This window comes from Glycine max, chromosome 19 (assembly GCF_000004515.6).
Source record: "Glycine max cultivar Williams 82 chromosome 19, Glycine_max_v4.0, whole genome shotgun sequence".
Classification (NCBI taxonomy): domain Eukaryota; kingdom Viridiplantae; phylum Streptophyta; class Magnoliopsida; order Fabales; family Fabaceae; genus Glycine; species Glycine max.
The window spans coordinates 34,284,440-34,305,686 of record NC_038255.2 but is presented as its reverse complement, the minus strand read 5'-3'; the positions used below and the strand labels follow the sequence as shown (position 1 = coordinate 34,305,686).

Genomic DNA, 21,247 nt, shown 5'->3' with positions numbered 1-21,247 from the left:
TCCTCTCTTCCCTATCTTGATTACTTTATCTTGCATATTTTATTTATCTTGCACACTTGAAGTATTATGTTGATATAACTTTCATCTTTATTTTCAATATTCTTAACATATAGATTTAAAAGGAGATTTAGAAGTCAATTAAACAAGAATTTTTTAAACTTAATTCACCCCTCATCTTAAGTTATTGAGTTATTGAGGCCACTTGTCCAACAAGTGGTATCAGAGCTTGATTCTTGTATAAAGTTTAGAAACTTCAAGAATAATTATGGCCTCATAAAACTTCCTGTGGCGTCCCCAAAATAATGACTGATTTAATAGTAATAATTTAAACAACAGAAACCATGGTAAATTTTTTTTTTTATTCGTTTCTTTCACTTTTCACAATAATCAAGTTCAGAAGGAAAATCATCACTATAGAGTCCTGAATGACCAGTTCACAACTCTATTCGGAGTCATTTCTTTCTGATCACTCATAACCTCTAAATATTTCGCTGTTTCAAAATGAAGAGTGTACCAGCCATTACTTTAGGTCGTCATGTGAAAATAAAAGAATAAAATACGGTCGATAAACTCTTTTACAAATAAAGTTTTGCTAATGCTTTCTTTTCAAATAAAAAGATTAAACCTAAATACATTCATCATTTTAAGCTGTCCAAAATATGGGAGTTTTACAAAATACATAGTGTCATCCAGAGCAAAAGTATCCACTGTAGTAGCTTCAGCCACATGTATACAATCATCAAATTCCTATACAATAGGTCTACCCATACAAAAACAAAAGAGTAAACCTAACAGTCAGTCCTAGATATACCCACCCTCAAAAAGTATATAAAACTAGTCCATAGAACCGTCCACTATGATGAAGAGCCTCCGCTGATCGCCATCTCTCCAGGGCCACTATCCTCCGTAGAGTCTGCCTCGGATGCCGACATGACGTCCTCGGGAGAATCCACCTCAGGGAGTGGGTCCTCATCACCCTCTAGAAAGTCAAGAGCATCCACAGCAGGCTCAGGAGGCAGCTCCTCGAGATCCTCCTCAGGGTCTTCCTCGGATGACGTTACCTCAATCACTTGGACTGGCTCCACTAGATGGTATGGTGTAGGCGTGGGTAGTATCCACTCCACAATACGCTGAAGCGTGTGCACGGGTTCATCTGGATGCACCAATGAAGTAGCCGTAAACCGAATCGTGCCCCGAAATCGGCACCTCGTGTTGCCTTCGAGGGTCTCCCAAGCTCCCTCTAGGCACTCCATCTCCACTCGATCATGGATTAGCTGCGCCGCCATCACGATCTACAAGAAAGAAAAGAAAGGGGTAGACTCTTTCACGAGAATCTAACTACGCCACAACACAATGCGTCTCATAACCACTACATGCAAGTAAAAGGGGTATCTTTAGGCTTTTCATCTCTGGTAATCGATTACACAGCCTTGGTAATCGATTACCAGAGGCCCAACTCGAATTACACAGCTTCAGGACCTGAAAACTTGAAAAAGGCACTGTGTAATCGATTACACATACCTGGTAATCGATTACCAGTGACCCATTCCTCTGTGTAATCGATTACACAGACTGGTAATCGATTACCAGAGGCCCCCCACAATCTTCCAGTCCTATTTCTAAGCCTGGTAATTGATTACACTCCCTTGGTAATCGATTACCAGAAGCCTTCCTAGCTTCCTGATCTCGTTTTCAAGCCTGGTAATCGATTACACTCCCTTGGTAATCGATTACCAGAGACCATCTTAGCCTCCTGTCTTCATTTTTAAGCCTTGTAATCGATTACCCACCCTTGGTAATCGATTACCAGAGGCCATAACCCATATATCACACAAGATTCACAGCTGGCCAGCCACCACACAAGCCTCCTTGCTTTGTGGTTTTTGTTCCTTTTATCTGTTGACTGCCAGGAGCTCGCCTGTTTAGGTACATCACAGGTTCTCACTGACTGACTATGCCCGGGTTGGGTCGGGATTGGTCAAGCTTGATTTTGGGCAATAGCACCCCACCTGACGTCCCCAAGGTCTCCTGACCCCCGCGACATATCTCCAGGTACCACTCTGTGGTCAACGAATAAAAGCAGGAAGTTTCACCCTTCTACACTTCCTCATCTCAAGCTTGTAGGATTATGGGGTACCCATCACATGTGGTACTAGGTGGCGATCGGGCGATGGTGCACAGCAAGTTTTCCACATCCACAAATCACGTATAAACCCATCATCCCTTGTTGCCCACCTCCAACTGAGCTCACGTACTCCCACGTAGCCCATATCCTCTTTCCTCTCAACGCCGGGTCCCCATCAATCCTCCCAAGCTTCCCCAACATCCAGGTAATTCAACATCCCATCATCACAAACTAACAAACCAAGCAAAACAGGCAAAGGCAGAAAACTCTGCCCAGAACACAAACCAAAAATCACAGCTTTTTCACATACAAATACTCCAGTAACATTTTCTTCGTTCCAATTCGTTAACCGTCGGATCGACTCGAAAATTTTAATGGAAGTCTCTAGTACATAAGTCTACATTTTGACCGTTGGGATCTACTAGCAAACATCCAGAACTAATTCTGCACTACTCTTTCCACAACCAGCAAATACATAGCATTTTTCTGCACTTATGCAAAATTTTGCTGCACATTTCAACAGCAAAATTCTGCATAAAGTGCAGATTTCGAAAATCACTCTTTCCCTCATCCAATTTTGCCCAAATTGAATCCTACAAGTCCCAAATCATGTACCAATCATGTCTAAACCAAGGACAAACTTCAGACCAAAGCAACTCAAAATCTAGGTATCCAAAATCCCTCAATTTAATGGATTTTCAAAGTTTGAGAAGTGAAATTGAGAATGGGGTAAATTTGAAGCAAACTCTCACCTCACACAAGTCTATAACATCAATTTAGACTTGTTCAAACTGGATTTACACCTAAAATTTCACCGAATCAAAATTTGACTCCTCAACACCCAAATTTACCCTAGAAATGGCTCTTTGTTCACTTTGGTCATTTGTTTTTCTCTCTTGCACAGCCCAAACTTTCTCATAAGTCCTAAATGACATTTCAAACTAGGATTAACTCACTCTAACCTCCAAATACCACTAAATCCAGATTTGGCCTTCCAACTTTCAAAGTCTCACTCTTTTTCCACTCACAACACCGTACTCTCACCTTTTAACCCTAGGTTAACTCTACCCTTCATCTCTAACAGTTTTCCATAAGCAATTTCATCACATAACCATCACAAGCATCATCATAAAAACCCTAAAACAGAATGGGTAAGCTTAACTCATCCAAACATGGCAAGTTCAACATGCTTTTAACAAATTTCTTCACAAATAACTATCATGAAGCAGAAACCTAGCAAAACTACCCATCATATCTCCCAAAACCCAATACCCACGAAATTCAAGAGAGAAAGAAGTCTACCCAAACCTGAAATTTTGAGGTCCGACACGTAGAGATGCGCTTCACGACTCCGAAAATGCCTTCTTTTCGCGATTTGGAGCAGAAATGGTGACCAAAGGTTGGAGCTTTGTTGGGCAACAATGGTGGAGGAGAGAAAAGAAGAAGAAAGCTGCGTGAGAGAGAGGGAGAGAGCTTCTGAAATTTTCTTTGGCTGAGTGAGGAGAGAGAAAACAACTTTTTGGTTAAAAAGAAAAGCTTTTCTCTTTTCTTTTATTTTATTTTAAGTTATGCCACATGTCTCCATTTGAGTGGAGCAAAAGGCCCACTTTTCTCTTGATGTGACTCATGCTCAGCCACATGAAGAGAAAAATCTGACCTTTTGAAATGCCAAAATCTTGTCTCGGTTTGCGTGTCATTCCTCTGGTTCCAGTCCCTCGCGTTTCTCTGCGCCAGTCGGGGCCAGTTTTCAAAAGTAGGCAATATATATATCAAAACGCTCAGAATAAAGCCCCGAGTGTGGTTCAGAGGTTGGTTTTGTTAAATTTTAAGTCACACGCAAAACGATGATTTTTAGACTAATTAATTAAGAATTAACCTATAACCTTCAAGTTATGGATTTCTCTTCCTTAATTAGTCTAACCCGCGTATCTTGTCCCCACTATTCCTACTTCTACCAAGAACATATATGCATATACACTGAATAATACTTATATATATATAATCATTCAAAATACATCGTTTTCAAAAATTCCGGGTAGAAATTTCCAGGATGTCACACTTCCTATTTCCCGAAGGAAACTCTATTAATAGGCCTCCTATATTTAATGGTGTGGGTTATCATTACTGGAAAACCCGCATGCAAATCTTCATAGAGGCTATAGATTTAAACATCTGGGAAGCCATTGAAATTGGTCCTTACATCCATACAATGATAGTAGGAAATGCAACTATAGAAAAACCTAGGGAACAATGGCATGAAGAGGAAAGAAGAAAGGTACAATATAACTTAAAGGCTAAAAATATAATTACCTCTGCATTAGGAATGGATGAATATTTTAGAGTCTCAAATTGTAAGAATGCAAAAGAAATATGGGATACATTGCAAGTAACCCATGAAGGAACAACTGACGTAAAGAGATCTAGAATAAATACCCTAACACATTAATATGAACTTTTAGAATGAATCAAAATGAAACCATATAGGATATGCAAAAGAGATTCACACATATAGTTAATCATCTTGCATCATTAGGAAAGATATTTCCTAATGAGGATCTCATTAACAAAGTACTAAGATGTTTAAGCAGGGAATGATAGTCAAAGGTAATTGCAATTTCAAAATCAAGAGATCTCACTATCATGTCTCTTGCAACTCTTTTTGGAAAGCTTCAGGAACACAAAATGGAACTTATGAGAATAAACCAATATGAAGAAAATGACAAGAAAAAGAAAGGAATTGCACTTAAAGCCTCATCTTCTATTCAAGAAGAAAGTGACAAAGAGGACATGAATGAAATAAAATAAGATGATGATTTCAATTTCTTTGTAAAGAGATTCAATAAGTTTCTAAGGAACAAAGGAAATCAAAGAAGAACAAAATTCAATTCAAAGAAAAGAGGAGAAGATTCATCTTCTATTCCAAAGTGCTATGAATGTAATCAACCTGGACATTTGAGAGTTGATTGCCCCAGTTTCAAGAAAAGAATGGAAAAATCTGACAGGAAAACCTTCAAAGATAAGAAAGCAAAGAAATCTTACATCACTTGGGAAGATAACGATATGGATTCATCAGGAGACTCAGAAAATGAAGTCGTAAATCTAACTTATCCATTTCCTTTGATGAACTTCAATATGTAACATCTTCGATATGGATCTCATGGCCAAAAACTATGTAAGCGAAGAAGAGGTAACATCTTCTAACAATAACTTATCCATTTCCTTTGATGAACTTCAATATGTATTCAATGACTTACGTAAAGAATAAGTCAAACTTGCCAAACTAGTTTCATTTTCTAAGAAAACTATTTCAAATTTAGAAAAGGAAGTTTTGAAATTAAATGAAGAATTAGAAAATCTTAGAACTGAAGTCAAAACTTTAAAACCCATTGATACAAATCAATCTTCTACCATAAAATTGATACAAGATAGTAATGAAGCATCTAACTCATGTAACTGTTGTAACAAGTTTAAAGAAGAAATCAAAGATCTAAAAAATTCTCTTGCCAAATTTACTGTTGGCAAAAATAATTTAGATATTATACTAGGAAAGCAAAGATGTGTGTTTGATAAGGTTGGATTAGGATATAGACCTGACAAACAACAAAAATTGTATAAAAACTTCTTTGCATCTACTTAAAAGAATAATTCTCCTTTCTTGGCATGCTTTTACTGTGGTAAGAAAGGACATAGTGCATCTACATGCTATTTTAGGGAAAATAGTAATAATATTAAAATGATATGGGTTCCAAAAGGATCTTTTTATCAAAACTAACATTCAAGGACCCAAGAAAATTTGGATACCTAAGTCAAAAGTATGATTATATGAATGAAGGATTCTTTGAAGAAAAGTTGGTATATTGATAGCGGATGCTCTAAACACATGACGGGAGATGCATCAAAGTTTACTCATATTTCTCCCAAGAATAGTGGACATGTGACTTATGGTGACAACAACAAAGGTAAAATTCTTGGAGTCGGAAAAATAGGTACGAATCCATTTACCTCCATTAAAAATGTTTTAGTTGTTGATGGTCTCAAGCATAGTTTACTAAGTGTTAGCCAATTATGTGATAAAGGCTTTCTAGTATCATTTGATTTTCAAAATTGTTTTATTGAAAATAAACATGACAAGAATATAAAACATATAGGATATAGAACTAATAATGTATACATGATAAATTTAGATAAAACATCAAATCATGTTCAATGCTTTTTAGGCAAAGATAATGATTCATGGTTATGGCATAAGAGAATTGCTCATATAAATATGGATCATTTAAATAAATTAATTTCTAAATATTTAGTAATTGGGTTACCAAAACTCAGATTTGAAAAAGATAGATTATGTGATGCATGTCAAAAAGGAAAACAAGTAAGGGTATCTTTCAAATCAAAAAATATTGTTTCTACCACTCAACCCTTACAACTTTTGCATATGGATCTCTTTGGTCCTTCTAGAATCATGAGTTTTGGTGGAAATTACTATGCCCTTGTTATATTTGATGATTATTCAAGATTCACTTGGACATTATTTCTTACTCACAAAAGTGATGTTTTTCATGCTTTTAAGAAACTTGCTAAACTCATTCAAAACAAGAAAAATCTTAACATTGTATCCATTAGGAGTGATCATGGAGGAGAATTTGAAAATAAAGATTTTGAATTATTTTGTGATGAAAATGATATTAAACATAATTTTTCTTCACCTAGAACCCCTCAACAAAATGGAGTTGTTGAGAGGAAAAATATGTCTTTAAAAGAATTACCAATAACGGAACTACAAAATTTCAAAAGTGTAATCGATTACTAAAGAGTTGTAACCGATTATCAGTGGGGAAATTTCAAAAGTTACTCTGAAAAGTCACATCCTTTCATAAGTTATTGAAAAGCCATTAAGGGCCTATAAATATGTGACTTATCTACGAAAGTTTTTAACAGAGTTTTTCAAAACTTTATTGTCTTATCCTCTCAAAAACAAATGATTGGTCAAACACTTGCAAATCAATTAAGGATTCGTCTAAGAACTTCATCTTGTATCTTTTTCTCTAAAAGAGAGAAAAACATTTGTACTTTCTTTAAAGACTTATTGAGATCAAGAGGCTATTTGTCTCTTAAATTATGAGTTTCTTGAACACAAGGGAAAAAGATCCCTCGGGTATTCAGAAGTTTTAAAAAAGATTTTTACAAAGTTAGTGAAAATCTCAAGTGGGTTGCTTGAGGATTGGATGTAGGCACATGAAGTGGTCGAACCATGGTGAACTGAGTTTGCATTACTTTCTTCCCTATCTTGATTACTTTATCTTGCATATTTTATTTATCTTGCACACTTGAAGTATTCTGTTGATATAACTTTCATCTTCATTTTCAATATTCTTAACATATAGATTTAAAAGGGGATTTAGAAGTCAATTAAACATGAATTTTTTTAACTTAATTCATCCTCCCTCTTAAGTTATTGAGGCCACTTGACCAACGAGAATTTTTTAACTTAATTCACCCCTCTCTTAAGTTATTAAGGCCACTTGTCCAACATTAGGTCTAATAGAGGTGATGAATATTATGGAAGATACGATGAAACTGGGCAACACCCAGGTCCATTTGCAAAACTTCTTTAGAAACGTGACATTTGTGCGCAATACACATTTCCTGGTACACCACAACAAAATGGTGTATCAAAAAGGCATAATAGAACTTCAATGGATATGGTTAGGAGTATGTTAAGTAATTCAACTTTACCCGTATCTTTGTGGATGTATGCCTTGAAAACTGCCATGTATTTGTTGATTAGGGTTCCTAGTAAGGCAGTTCCAAAGACACCTTTTGAACTGTGGACGAATGAGACACCTAGTATAAGGCACCTGAGTGTTTGGGGTTGCCAGATAGAAATAAGGATTTATAATCCACAAGAAAGAAAGTTGGATGCAAGAACAATCAGTGGATACTTCATTGATTATCCAGAAAAGTCAATGGGGTATATGTTTTATTGTCCTAATCATAGTATGAGAATTGTCGACATTGGGAATCATTGAAAATTGTGAAATCAGTGGGAGTACAGTTCCATAAGAAGTGGAAATTAAAGAAGTTAGAGAGCAAGTCCCTTTAGCTTGTGCCTCTAGCAGTAAGGTGATTGCTCCTTTAGTTGTTGTTCCAAACAATAATGAAGAAGATCAACACAATAATGAGCTCATGATACATAATGAACCTATTATGGAAGAACCACACAAAATAGCATTAAGGAGGTCTCAAAGAGAAAGAAGACCAGTTATTTCGAATGACTATGTGGTATACCTACATGAAATAGAAACAGACTTAAGCATTAATGATAATGATCCAGTTTCGTTTTCACAAGCTGTAAGTTGTGATAATTCTGAAAAGTGGTTAAATACCATGAATGAAGAGATGAATGCTATGTAAGTTTCGTTTAGGACCTTGTAGAATTGTCAAAGGGTTGTAAGTGGGTCTTCAAGACTAAACGTGACTCTCATGGAAACCTTGAATGTTACAAGGCTAGACTTGTTGCTAAGGGATTTACTCAGAAAGATGACATTGAGAGACGTTTTCACCGGTCTCACGAAAGAATTTTTTCAGGATTATCATGATATTAGTAGCCCATTATGACTTGGAGCTACATCAGATGAATGTGAAAATTGCCTTTCTTAATGGAGATTTAAAGGAGAATGTTTATATGGACCAACCAATGGGGTTTTCAATAGAAGGAAAGGAACACATGGTGTGCAAATTAAAGAAATCAATATACAATCGTAAGCAAGCTTCCCACCAATGATATTTGAAGTTTAATGATACCATTGTTTCCTTTGGATTTAAGGAAAATACTGTTGATCATTGTATATATCTAAAGGTCAGTGGCAGTAAGGTTATTTTTTTAATTCAGTATGTTGATGATATCTTGCTTGCAACTAATGATCTTGGTCTTCTTCATGAGACTAAGAAATTTCTCTCTAGCAAATTTGAAGTGAAAGATATGGGTGAGGTAAGCTATGTAATAGGGATATAAATATTCCATAATAGATCACAAGGATTATTAGACTTATCTCAGAAAATATATATCAATAAAGTACTAGCGAGATTCAGGATGGAAAGGTGTTTAACATCACCTGTTCCAATTTAGAAAGGAGACAAATTTGGTCTTGCACAATGTCCTATAAATGATATGGAACGAAAACAAATGGAAGTAATTCCGTATGCATCAGATGTTGTTGCATCTACCATGGAAATTGAATTTGTAGCATATTTTGAGGCTATAATTCAGGCTAATTGGCTGCGAAACTTTATCTCAGGGCTTGGAATTGTCGATAGTATTGTTAGACCGCTGGAAATGTATTGTGATAACTCCACAATAGTATTTTTCTAAGAAGGACAAGTACTTTAAAGGTGCTAAACATATGGAATTGAAGTACTTTATCGTGAAGGAAGAAGTTCAGAAACAAAGAGTGTCAATAGAACATATTAGCACAAATTTTATGCTAGTAGATCCTTTGAAAAAGAGATTACCGCCAAAGACATTTATAGAACATGTTAAAAGTATGAATATTATTGTTATTGGTGATCATTATGTGTAATTTATCTTATGCTTTTTAGTGACATTCTAAGCTCATTTATGATGTTTCTGATTACTTGCTCTCTATGTTTGCATGCATATTGATATTAGAGTAATGTTAACAGGATTTGTCTTGAATAAAAATATTATGTTGGACCAATTATGTACTCCTAACTAATGGTCATATTAAGGAGAATACTAATTTGTAGTACATGGAATGAACTATATCGATTAAGTGATGTACAACCGCTATGACTCAAATTGGTTCATATTCTTAATCATGAAATTATGATGTACTCAATGTATAAAACAATTTAGTCATTTTAATGCATATTATGTTAGTTTAATCTATTTCTTTATTTAGTCCATAATATTTATTAATGTCACATGAGCCATGTGGAAGAATGTTAGAATTAATATCTCTTTGTGAAAGGCATGTGACTTATGTAGGGACTAATAAATAAATAATTAATAATTAGGAACTAAATTGTAATTGTATTATATAGGAAAAATTTCTAGAAGTAATTGTTACTTGATGGAACTAGTGATTATAAAAGGGGTGAATACCCACTAATGTGAAACAAAGTCCCCTTCTTGACAGAAAAAAGTTCTTTCTAATCTCTAACCATCACAAACGTAGAAAGAATAGTCAAGGAAGTGAAATCTTGTTTCTCTCTTCTTTCAAGAAATCAAAGTACATCGAAGAGAAGTCTCACTATGGAGAAAGATACGCATTGTTTATCTATTATTTGTGAGAATCATAAGTTTCAAGATCTTATTGGTTTCCTATAATTGTTAATTTAGAAAACCTTTAAAATTTTAGAGCTACTTCATTGCCTTGCTTCTATAATTATTTTTCTGACCCAACATGAGAATATGATTGCGGCTGATTTTTCTTTGTGTAAAGTATGTTATGAGAAGGTGTCGGGAAGTGTGAGACTAGGAAAAGAAGAACAATTACTTGTTGGTTATTAGTTTGAAGAATTTTTTGGATTATGGATTTATTTTAGTTTATAATGTGTTGAGTTTTCTTCTCGTTGGTGGGAACTAGGAATGGGGTAGCTAAATTAATTTAACTTTGGGGACTAAAGTAAATTGTATCTAAGTTTTTTAATTGAATTAAAACATGTCTAAGAATAATAAAAGTGATCCTTTATTAAGACTAGATTCCTTTCTTATTTAATCCCGTACTTGACTAGTGTTATTTATTCATGCTTACGGTGAGACTATTTCCCGTTTAGTTGTATCCTCTAATTGACTAATTGCTTGTGAAGTTAAGCTGCAGCTCTTATAATTATATAAGATGAGGTGTGCAACTCTTTTTTCTCCTTGGAATGTGCGCAAATCTATGCAAAATTGAAGCAAACTATATTGTTATCGGCATTTTTTTCCCTTTAGAATATATGGGACTTTTTTCAAGTGATAGAAGAGTACCATCAATAGTACTTTCAGGAATTGGGCATTCTATCTATTTTTTGGTAATTTTTTATTTTATGTTTACCCAATATTGCTTTTGACGGGGCACTTTTGAGTTGATTATGGAATTCTACATGGATGGTAGTGGTGGTGGAGCATGTTCGTATATTGAATATAGTCCATTTAGTTCCAAAACTTGCAAGGTATTTTTCTGTTTTTGAAACTTTGGATCCATTGTTGTATAGATAAATGTACTGTACCAATGTTTAAGTCTGTAGATTTGTGAATAGAATTTTGTTTGTTATTGAATATATATACCCTTATTTTTTTTTTTTGTGGAAGGGTTTAGAGGACACTCCAATTGATGTGGTTGCTGGAGATGTGTGTGATAGTGGTGAAGATGACTGTATTGATATGGAATTAGATGATGGATGTTCAGTGGACTCAATAGAAGGGAGTGATTTTTCTATAACTGATAATGAAGGTTACTGTTTTGATACAGTTTGATGATGTATATTCTCTCAACTCAATTGAAGGAGGTGAAATTGATGGAACCGCCAATGAAGACAAGTATGTTAAAGGAAAATGCGATGATAGATGTTCAATGGACTTAATTTCAGTTGGTGAATTTGGTGCAAGTGAGAATCCTACCACTATTTAGTTTTGAGTTGAGCACCTTAAGTGTTGATGATGCCAAAAACCTTTTGTTTGTTAGTCTTGAGATGGGTTATTGTTTCTATTGTTGGTTTGCTAGAGGGAAGGGTTCTGGAGCAAGAAAGGGCAAAATCTTGAAAAATAAGAAAGGTAAAAAATTTTGCGACAAACTTTTTTGTCATAGGAAAGGAAAAAGAGAGGACCGTGGGTTGACAAATGAGAAGCACAAAAGGTATATAAGGCGAAAAACAAGGTGTGGGTGTAGAACAGAGTGTAGGGTGCATATCGGCATTAACTCAAGGCTTCGGTATGTATCATATATTCATAATGGTCACAGTCATGAGTTGCTGAACGATGAAGAATGCAGGATGTTGCCAAGTCATAGGACAATGAGTGACTTTGATTTAATGCAAGTGAATAATGAGAGTTGTTGGCATAAGTACGCCACAAATCTATGGAGCAACTACATATCAGTGTGGAGGTTATGACAAGCTTACTTATCGTAAGAAAGATGTCTATAACCAAGCTGGAAGGCAATGAAAGTTGAGGAACGATGATGCTAAATCTGCATTGCAATTCCTCAGTGGTTTAGAAGCGAAGGACCCGTTGATGTTTTTCTAACACACGGTTGATGAAGAGAATAGACTCCAACACTTGTTTTGGTGTGATTGGATTATTCAAGTTGACTATAGTGTATTTGGTGATGTCTTGGCATTTGATGCCACTTACGGGAAGAATAAGTATGATCTGTTGGTCATATTATTCGGTGTCAACCACCATAATCATAGAACTGTTTTTGGTGTTCTTGTTGTTGCCAACAAAATAGAGGAAACATATGTTCGGTTATTAGAATAATTTTTGGAAACCATGAAAGGAAAGTCTCCAGTGTTTGTGATAATTGATGGAGATGTTAAAAAATTCAATAAGAAGGGTGTTTCGTAATGCTCATCCAAGACTATGTGCATGACACTTATTTTGTAACATCTCAAATTATTTTTCTGAAATATTGCTTTAAAACCATTTAAATAATATATTTTACAAAATACACATCATTAAATTTAGTTTTTATTTCTATGTTGATAAAATATGTCAATGCTTTGTTTTTCCTTTGGGAAAAGAAGAAAAAACACACACACGTGCACACATGCACACGCACAAAGTTTTATTAAAGCATGTACATATAATTAAAGTGCTCATGAATACAAGGTATCGTTAAAATGCATTTTCTATTTAATTTTTTTTTCAAAAATTGTTGTCATTTTTCTTTCATCCTCACACAACTCTATAATAAAGTACAACTTATAAAGAATTAATTTGTACAAAATTAAATGATGGTAAACTGAAAAAAATAGGAAATCATATGTACCGAGCCTTAATGACCCTTGAGATATAAACAAATGTACTGAAATAATTATAACTGTTTTGCCAAAAGATAGAGTATTCATTGCCCCCACAAAATAATATACAATACCACCAAAGGTATTAATACATCAAATATCTTGACATCGAATATAGAAATCTTCTCACCCCAAATATACATTAAAAAGGAAAAAAATAATCCTACACTTAGAGTAGTCACTACCAAAGACCCAATACTACCTAGGACGGAATCATATCCTCATAAGAGTCGCTCTCATCTTCTCAAGAATCGCACTCCTTGTTGTGGACGAAACCATATCTTCCTCGGATATCTCTTCATCACAGACCCCACGGTAGAATGTGATCTTGAATGGTGTAAGATCCTCATCATCGACAAAATCTCCCATATCCTTTAAGACCTCAACGGATGTATCCTCAGAAAGTAGATCTAGTGGCCCACTCGTTAGCACCATGCCTGAAAAATTGTTGCAAGAATCGCAGTGGGTTATCCAGTCACTCAAATCCAAAGTAAGCATAATAGAAAATGATATGGTTAATATAACACTAAGGGGTACGCTCAAACGGGAAGTGGTATGTAGCATGTGCGTCTATGGTGATTAGTGGCATCTGGGGCCCATCTAACAGCAAAACGTGGCATCGGATGTCTCCAAAATGCACGTGGAGACGCACCTGTTCATCCACCGTATATTTGTAGGAGAATTTACTAATCCATGTGAACATCCTCTTTAGATACTCCATGACCTCCTCAGTGACTATGTTCATGCTGTTTATGATATGCATTTGAGATGGGGGTAAAGTTTATTTTCAGTGAGGGTTTGTTGGATTGGAGCTGGCTAATTTATATAGAGGAATATAATATTGATTCTGATTATTCATATAATTCATTCTTCAAAGCTGTTATTATTTTCTACTTCCGATCACGAATGGAACCCTTTTGTTATTATTCATGTGATAATTCTTACATGACCCCTCTCCCAATACCCTCATTCTTTTTTTTTAATAGGTACTGATGAACAGTGACTCTACCCTCAAGTATTATTTAAATTTTATTTGGTTATTGACAGATTTTCTGTTTTGCTTGTATTTTCATATCATCCTACAATTGTACTGAAATGTATATATAAACTGTCTATCAGGTACCTGGGGACAAGGTTGCTGAAAGCCATTGATTTTTATATTTTCCCCCACTAAGAAGGCACATGCATGTACATTTCTTTTTCCATACCTTTTTATAAAATGAAACAGATTTTCAACTATAAAATAAAAATATTCATAATTTTACCAACTTTTATTAAAGATCATTTTCCTATTTTCAAACTTAAACTAGTTAAGTTCCAATCATGTGAGGCATCATTGATCAATAACATAAAAGCACAACAATATCATTTGTGGGACATAATGCAACCCACAATCACAGCATAAACATACAGAATACTGTCAAGTTAAATGAATATCTTCCCGTTAATGATATTGTTGTGCTCAAACAACTTTTTAAAAAATGATTTTGCAAAAGATGTGATTTTATCAATTTACACATGAAAGAAAGCTAAATAATATGTGCTTTTTTACTTTGATATATCCCTTGTACACAAGTTATTATGTTCCTATTCAACATGTGTTTTTGACAATCCTTCACTGAGCACCCAAGTAACAAGTCCTTGAACATCATGCTTCATAGTACAAACCCCAGTCTACTTCGACTCAAATTTCAAGTTACAATGATGATAAGAATTGCATTGTCTTCTAGCGACTTGAAAATAAAATTTAATCAAATGATCTAGAAATTTTGGGACATTGATCAAATCATGAGCAAGGAGCACATGACATCAATAAGCAATGCTTAGTTTTTCTTTAGGGTAAGCAATGCCCAGAACTCCAAACAAGACAGTTTACATAAGGCCGCCAGAAAACATATTATCCAAGAGAGAGGTAGTCTAAATTTGGGAGAAACTGACTGGGAAAGAGTTGCAGAAATCTTCAATTTCCACAGAACAGTTTGAGTTCCATGGAAGGTCAGATGAATATCATTGATTAGCATTATCTGCAGATAATATCATATGACAATTTACACACATTTAGTTCTCTGGCTGACTGGCTCTCAGTTTCCTAATCTCTCTCTCTCTCTCAAGCAAGACATGCACAGAAAACTATTAGAACAAACTCCTAAAAGCTTTGATTATATTTTCCCATCCACACTGTCTTTGTTCAGTTACCTAACTTTCTCTCATTTTCCCTCAAGCCTCATGTCACAATTCTTATTTCTTAACACTTCCTAGTTTCAATTATTGATTCTCTCTCTCTCTCTCTCTCTCTCTCTCTCTCTCTCTCTCTCTCTCTCTCTCTCTCTCTATATATATATATATATATATATATATATATATATATATATATATATATATATATATATATATATATATCAGCCTAGTTTATTTTCAATTGAAAATTACAATAATATTTTAATTTGCAAATTAACACAGCACAACCATATGAGCAGCAAATGGGAATGGGACAATGCTACCATGCTTTGAAGGCTGCCTTGCAAATTTTGATATAGAAGGGGTTAAAGTTTGTGAACTTGTGCACTCACACAGTTTTGAAAACAAATATAGATTCTATAGAAAAACAGAGAGATAAGTGTGACCTGTATGCTATCATTGCTATGATTAACTTGAACTAAGAAAATATGTTGATGTACCTGTTGCCTTGTTGAGCTGAAACAAAGCACCTCCAAGAAAACAACTCTCTAGAATTATCCACCGGTAACAAGTCCTAAGTTCTGATTCAGAAGAAACAAACATATAACTTATTAATTAATGATTGAACCTTGAAACTAATCACAATTGGTGTACCCCAATATGGCCTCTAAACCTCCTACTAATTACAAAGTCCACATGGGCATACAGCAGAGATATCAATCATAATTTAAAGGAAAAAGAAGATACGTGAAATGCATGTCAAACCATTTCTACTTAAGTGGTTAAATGAAGGTATGAAACTACGTGAATTGTTATATATCTCATACAAGTATAGCAAATTAGTGTTGCTTACTATTTACTTTGTTCATGTGCTACATTTGCGCACAGACATAAAAATAAGGCTTACTGTTTTTTTAAGGCATCTTATTCTTTTATATAATGTGATTATATATAAAATTCCTATTAAATGTCTATATAAAGAAATACCACTGTTGCTGACGGGGAAAAAGAAACTGCATTCAATTTATCTTTGAAGCCAAATCTAAAGTGATATTCAGAAGGGTTTCAAATTTGCTCCTCAAATAAGAATACCTGTTCTTAGTCCAATATAAATCTAGGGAGCAACTTAAACATCACAAGAGTAATTATAAGAAACAAATGCTAATGTACTCTTTCTTTGATAAAACAAGATCCTGCCCTTGTGCATAATCAATGACATCATGCAAAACAGAAATGCAATTCAATGAAATCAAACAATCAAATAAAATCAAAACACAAATCAACGAAACACAAATTGAAGCAACAAAACTCACAGAGATGACAGAGTAAGAGAATGAACCTGGTATGAACCACCGAGAAAGAGAGTGGTCTAAACCAAGAGTGTACCACATATGGGAGCAAGAAAGAATTTCAAATTCTTTATTTTTTTAGTGGAACTTCTAATTCCACTACTTTGGTTAATATATTTGATAAAATTATCAAAATTTCAATTGCTTTCTGAATTCCTTATCTAAACAACATATTTCACCGCATAAATTTTAAACTCACTAAAATAATTAATTACTCTCTCAAAATTCCTCATCCAAATGCACTGTAAAGATTTTGTTAACTAAGTTGCATGTACACCTAGCCAATGACACTTAAATAGTCAATATGATATGATAACCTTCTCACATGGTAATCATCGGTTGCACATATCCTTCCAAGTATTGTATTCTTTGAAAAAATTGTAATATCAGCTCAGGGCATGTAGCAGAAGAAAGAGAAGCCAAAAGTCCTGTAAATATATCTTGTAGTACCAAAGGAGATTTTTCTGGAATCCACTTCAAGTGCTCTATGGCAATTGGAATCTCTTGTGCATTTGCAAAACTTTTCAACAAAATTACATGGGATTCTGCACATCCTATATCATGATTGAGACTCCAAAGTAATTTGGATGCAGCCATAAGATGTCCTGCATAGGAAACATACAGCATAACATGTTAAATTGTGATATGAGGCCGCAAGCTGACTAGCAACCGCAAGCTGACAAGCAAGAATTCACAACATGCTTTGTTACAAATATTTGATCAAGTGAATAATACCTTTCCTGCAGAGTGACGATATAAACGAGCTCAATATGTCTCTTGCAAGGATGATGTCCTGTTTGACAGACTTGTTATAGAGCTCAAAAGCTGCTTAAAAGCTTGTCTTCTTGGCAGAGCCCTTCTAGAAGAAAAGTGTAACTTGTAACATGAGGTTCCACCCCCTTGTCTAACATGTGGTAAAAGAGCATCTGAGTCTCTTCAGCTTGTCCCACTTCAGAAAATTTTTGTATAAGAATGTTATATGTTTTCAAATTCCCGCAACAGCCACTTGAAAACATCCCATCCCAAAGCTTCCTTGCAGGACGCAGTAGATCCTCCTTAAAACACGCTTCCATTATGTAATTATAAGACGAGACGTTGGGGCAGAACCCTTTCTTCTTCATCTCCTGCAGAACAGCATAGCCTTCTCTCACTATCCCAGCCTTGCACAAAAATGACACCATCACATTGTAATCATCCATGTCTTTGAAGTAGTTGTGAGAATTCAAAACATGGAACACCTCCAATAATTCATCAAACTTGCCATGCCTTGCCATGCCTACATAGGTTCCTACTCAAATTGCTGATGGTCAAAATAGTAGGGAACCTCTCTTTCTCAACCAAGAAATCGAAAAACACAATCACTGCACCGGGATCAACACTTGATACTGATCTGATCAATGCATTGAGAACATCATCCTCAACAGGAAAATTACCACCAACTATAACCTCCCCAACTTCTTTTGCTTCACAAATCCGCCTCTCCAAAACCAAACCAAGTATCAAGTCCCTGTAATCACTACTCCTGGGAGCCACCCCTAACTTCCTCTTCATCTTCAAAACCTTCACCTCATCAGCCACATTTCCCATTGACCGGAATGCGGCTGCAACAACCCAGTAAGCCATGAAATCAGGCTTCCATCCCCTGCCCAAGTTCATCCAACATCCACAAAGCCTCCAACACCTTACCCACGAACAATCAAAACCACAACAACAGAACCATTAATCCCGGAACCACATTCCCCAACCTCATCCAACAGACTCACCACTTTCTCCAAATCATCCTCTCCACAAACCCGCCAAACGAAGACCCCAAATCCCAGCATGCAGAAACCAACCCCCCTCTCAGCCATTTCATCAAACACCCTGTGGGCACTCTTCAAGCACCCGTCCAAGGCAAGGGCAGCCAGGAGGAAGTTACATGTAGCCCCTCCAATTTCACTACAGAGAGAGCCAACACCACTGAAGAGCAAAAAGGCTTCGCGGGCAGAGTTGCGAGCAATGTGGGACGCTATAATGGAGCTCAACAAGGAAGGGAGGATGGGAAAGTTCAGGGCCTTGGCCTGTTTGAGGAGTGAGTGAATGGCAGTGAAGTGGTTGGTGTGTGAGAGGGACTTGAGGAGTGAGTGGAAGATGAAGGGCGTGTGGGTGAAACCGGGTTGCTGAGAGGCCCAATTGAAGAAGCCAAGAGCAAAGGAATGGTGGCTAAGAAGAAAATGTAAAAATTCTTAAGGTTTCCTAGACTATCAATTATAGAAAACCAACATGATCTTGGAATCTATGATAACAATTAATAAAAAATAATAGATAATGATGTGTACCTTTCTCCATAGGAACTTCCGTCTGGTGCACTTTGATTTCCTTGAAAATGAGAGAAATAAGATTTCACTTCCTTAGGCCTTTCTTTTATGTCTCTCTCCGTTCGTGTTCGTGATGGCTATGGGTAAGAAAAGAACACTTTCTGGTCAGGAACGGGACCTCATTTCACGTTAGTGGGTATTAAGCCCCTCTTATAACCACTACTCCCATCAAGTAGCAGTTAACCCTAGAAACTTCTATTAAACCCAATTATAATTTAGCTCTTAATCGTTAATTATTTACTTATTAGTCCCTACATAAGTCACATGTCTCTCACATGAGACATTAATTCTTACATTCTCCCACTTGGCTCATGTGACATTAATAAACATTATGGACTAAATAAATAAATAGATTAACTAACATAATGCGCATTAAAAATTGACTAAATTGTTCTATACACTGGGTACATCATAATTTCATGATTAAGAATAGGAACCAATTCGAGTCATGGCGGTTGTACATCATCTAATCGACATAGTCCCTCCCATGTACTACAAATTAGCCTTCTCCTTAATATGACCATAAGTTAGGAGTACATAATTGGTCCAACATAATGTCTTCTTTCAAGACAAAACCTGTTAACATTACTTTAACACAAACATGCATGCAAACATAGAGAACAGGTAATCTGAAACATATCATAATTGAGCTCAGAGTGTCACTAAAATGCATAAGATAAATTACACTTAATGATCATCAATAACAATAATGTCCATACTTTCAACATGTTCTATAATGTCTTGGGCGGTAATCCCTTATTCAAAGGGTCAACTATCATAAGGTTTGTGCTAATATGTTCTATTGACACTCTTTGTTTCTGAACTTCTTCATTCACGACAAAGTACCTCAATTTCATATGCTTAGCACCCTTAGAGTACTTGTCGTTCTTACAAAAAATATTGCTGCGAAGTTATCACAATACATTTTCAGCGGCCTAGCAATACTGTCAACAATTCCAAGCCCTGAAATAAAGTTCCGCAGCCAATTAGCCTGAATTGTAGCCTCAAAACATACTACAAATTCAGCTCTCAGATGCAACAACAACTGATGCATACAAAATAGCTTTCATTTGTTTTTCGTTCCATATCATTTCTAGGACATTGTGCTAGAGTAACTTTGTCTCATTTCTAAATTAGAATAGGTGATGTTAAACACTTTTCCATCTTGAATCTCTCTAGTACTTTAGCGATATATACTTTCTGAGATAAGCCTAACAATCCTTGTGATCTATTATGGAATATTTCTATCCCTATCACATAGCTTACCTCACCCATATCTTTTACTTCAAAGTTTCTAGAGAGAAATTTCTTAGTCTTATAAAGAAGACCAAGATTGTTAGCTGCAAGCAAGATATCATCAATATACAAAATTAGAAAATAACCTTACTCCCACTGACCTTCAGATACATACATCGATAAACAGTATTTTCCTTAAATCTAAAGGAAATAATGGTATCATTAAACCTCAAATACCATTGGCGGGAAGCTTGCTTTAAGACTGTATATTGATTTTTTTTTTTAGTATGCACACCATGTGTTCATTTCCTTCAACTGAGAACCTCATTGGTTGGTCCATACAAACATTCTCCTCTAAATCTTCATTCAGAAAGGCGGTTTTCACATCTATTTGATGTAGCTCCAAGTCATAATGGGCTATTAATGTCATGATAATCCTGAAAGAATCCTTTCGTGAGACGAGTAAAATGTCTCTTTGTAATCAATGTCATCTTTCTGAGTAAATTCCTTAGCAACAAGTCTAGCCTTGTAACGTTCAAGGTTGTCATGAGAGTCACGTTTAGTCTTGAAGACCCACTTACAACCAACTCTCTTACAACCCTTTGTTAATTCTACAAGGTCCTAAACACCATTATGTTCCATGGAATTTATCTCTTCTTTCATGGCATTTAACCACTTCTCAGAATTATCACAACTTATAGCTTGTGAAAACGAAACTGGATTATTATCATTAATGCTTAAGTTTGTTTCTGTTTCATGTAAGTATACCACATAGTCATTCGAAATAGCTGGTCTTCTTTCTTTTTGAGACCTCCTTAATGCTACTTCTTGTGGTTCTTCCATAATAGGTTCATTATGCATCATGGGTTCATTATTGTGTTGCTCCTCTTCATTAATTTTGTAACAACAATTTAAAAAAAGCAATCACCTTACTGCTAGAGGCCCAAGTTAAAATGACTTGCACTCTAACTTCTTTA

At 35.4% G+C, this 21,247-nt stretch overlaps 1 pseudogene; it reads right to left on the bottom strand.

Annotated features, from left to right (window-relative positions):
- Positions 1-13,173: 13,173 nt before the first annotated feature.
- Positions 13,174-18,897, bottom strand: LOC100816965 (pentatricopeptide repeat-containing protein At5g14080-like; annotated as a pseudogene).
- Positions 18,898-21,247: the final 2,350 nt, after the last annotated feature.